This window comes from Adiantum capillus-veneris, chromosome 3 (assembly GCF_014529385.1).
Source record: "Adiantum capillus-veneris isolate H3 chromosome 3, ASM1452938v2, whole genome shotgun sequence".
NCBI classification, from domain to species: Eukaryota; Viridiplantae; Streptophyta; class Polypodiopsida; order Polypodiales; family Pteridaceae; genus Adiantum; species Adiantum capillus-veneris.
In genome coordinates this window covers 147,185,959-147,188,587 of record NC_140933.1, presented here as the reverse complement: position 1 = coordinate 147,188,587, position 2,629 = coordinate 147,185,959, and the positions used below count along the sequence as shown (strand labels likewise).

Genomic DNA, 2,629 nt, shown 5'->3' with positions numbered 1-2,629 from the left:
GGCGCCAAAGCACACCAACCGGAATGAACTCCTGCTGACACGTGTCCGGGGGGGAGGGCCGGAATCCCTTCCCCCATTATCCTTAGTATAGAAGTATAGAGAGAGAGAGAGAGAGAGAGAGAGAGAGAGAGAGAGAGAGAGAGAGAGAGAGAGAGATGGCAACAACTTGGAGGCGTCTGAGCTGACTCCCCCGCGTCTCTGAGAGCATGACAACAGTGCTCGAAAAAAACTTTTTTTCAAAAACTTGGCAAACCTACATATGTGAAACAACAGAGGTAAATGGACAAAATTTGAAGGTTTTTACACCAAATTTCACTAATTTTTTCAAAACTTTGTAGGTTTTCTCACCTTCAAATACAAAATTTAAAGGTAAATTTCAAATTTTGTATGTGGGATTACACTAAACCTAGGTTTTTTTTGAGAACTTTAATTTGTCATTGATGATGATAGCCTGAGGCGAGGCGAGAGCCCAACTCATGCGCAATATTGAGTCCAAGGCTGCGGCCACGTGGGATGCTTGGGGGATGGCAGTGGGGCACTGTGAGAGCGCAAAACAGCATCAAGTGAATGACAACGATCATCGGCAAAATGGGGACAGTAGACGGTTTGGTGTATCTGAGAAACCTAGAAAGGATGGAAATGAGCAGAGAGCTCGGGTGCCTGATGCACACCACCGACGGTCACAAAGCCAGGACAGACCTTCATATCATCATCACTATTAGAAAAACTAGAGATGGGAAGGCAAGGACAATGTCAGTGATTAGAATAGAGACCCTGCATCCACCATAGCCAGGGATCATGAAGGTGGGAAGACACAGGAATACACCCCTTACATGGCATCAAGAGCAAGGGAGCTTAAAGAAGAAGGCAATCAGATATTTCAGAGAAAAGATTATTTGGGCGCTATGGATCAGTATGAGCTTGCCCTCAAGCTTACCCCTCCACACCACTCAGATCGTGCTGTCTTCCATAGCAATCGTGTCGCTTGCCTCATGCAGATGAAGCCTGCTCAGCATGATGCTGCTATTCGAGAATGCAACCTTGCCCTCAAAGTCCACTCTGGCTTTTCATGGGCTTTGCTTCAACGTGCTCGTGCTTATGAAGCTGTTGGAAATATTGAGCTTGCTCTTCAAGATGTGCAGCTCCTTTTGCAAGGGGATGTGAGTCACCCAGATCCCCTAGACATGGCCAAGCGTATCCGCTTGTCCATGGGATGTCAAGGCGATGAAGCCCAGTAAGATCTTCAAGGTAGGCCTCCAACACCAACTTCTCTCTCTCTCTCTCTCTCTCTCTCTCTCTCTCTCTATGCAAGATAGTCTCAAGCGGGGCACACTCTCTCTTTCTGTGCCTGTCTGTAAGCAAGCGGCACCTTCTCTCTCTCTCTCTCTCTCTCTCTCTCTCTCTCTCTCTCTCTCTCTCTCTCTCTCTCTCTCTCTCTCTCTCTGGCAGTGGGAGGCCTGAATGCGACACGCGAGGTGGAGCGCGCCTACAACATTTGACCCAGATTCAGCCCAAGCCCGTCCCTTCGTGCAGTCTCTCTCTCTCAAACTCTGGAGTCTCTCTCTTCGTGCTTCGTGTAGTCTCTCTCTCAAACTCTCTCTCTTCATACAGTCTCTGTCCACTGTCGGGCGCTAGGGCACACCAACCGGAATGAACTCCTACTTACACATGTCCGGGGTGAGGGCCGAAATCCCTTCCCCCATTATCCTTAGTATAGATTATGCAAGGTGAAGCTTCACTTTAACGTTCTAAATCAATAGAATGCAAGAAAAGTCAAGCATTTTTGGATGTGAAATGAAGGGTGAAATAAAAGAATCCATTTACTATTTTAAAATTGAAATAACATTTAAGACAAGTCTCAATCATCATTGAAAACATTGAAAGTATGCTTAACCAAACACTACTCTAAGGCTTCTTTTAGAATGCCAAAAAAGTCAAGACATGTCACGATATGAAATGAAAGTGAAATAAACATTTAAAGTAAGTCTCCATCATGCACTAAAACAATGAAAGTTTCCTTAATCCAACACAATACTAAAGTTTCTTTTAGAAAGCAAAAAAGGCCCGGGGGAGAGACACGTTAGACTTTTTGGATTTTTAAAGAAGTCTTAGTGTTGAGTTCGGCTATGCATATTTTCATTGTTTTCAGTGCCATGATGGAGACTTACCTTAAATGCTATTTCCTTTTTAAAATATTAAATGAATCTTTCTATTTCACACTTCATTCCACAGCATTACATGGCTTGACTTCACTTGCATTCTCTTCTTTTATAATGCTAAAGTGAAGCTTCACCTTACAGAATTCTTGTAAATTTTATACATATATATATATATATATATATTTATTTATTTTACACACACACACACACTAAATGAGAAAATCATGGTAAAGGAAGAAAAAATGGTGAAATATGTGAGAACTTAGTTTAAAAATCTTGCAAATTCAAAAATTCGACTATTATTTCTGGTTTGCTTCTTTGTAAGGAGGAAACTTAATCCCTTAATAAAAGAGTTATTCCTGAACAATGCTTTATCTTTATAATTCTAGTTAATCTCAACCTAATGATTTTATCATTTTCTTGTTATTTTACAAAGCCACCATGACCCTTTCACTTGTTTTTAAATGCTT

General features: G+C 41.9%; 1 pseudogene; it reads left to right on the top strand.

Annotated features, from left to right (window-relative positions):
* Positions 1 to 833: 833 nt before the first annotated feature.
* LOC147461888 (protein CLMP1 pseudogene) lies at positions 834 to 1,164 on the top strand (annotated as a pseudogene).
* The last annotated feature ends 1,465 nt before the right edge of the window (positions 1,165 to 2,629 follow it).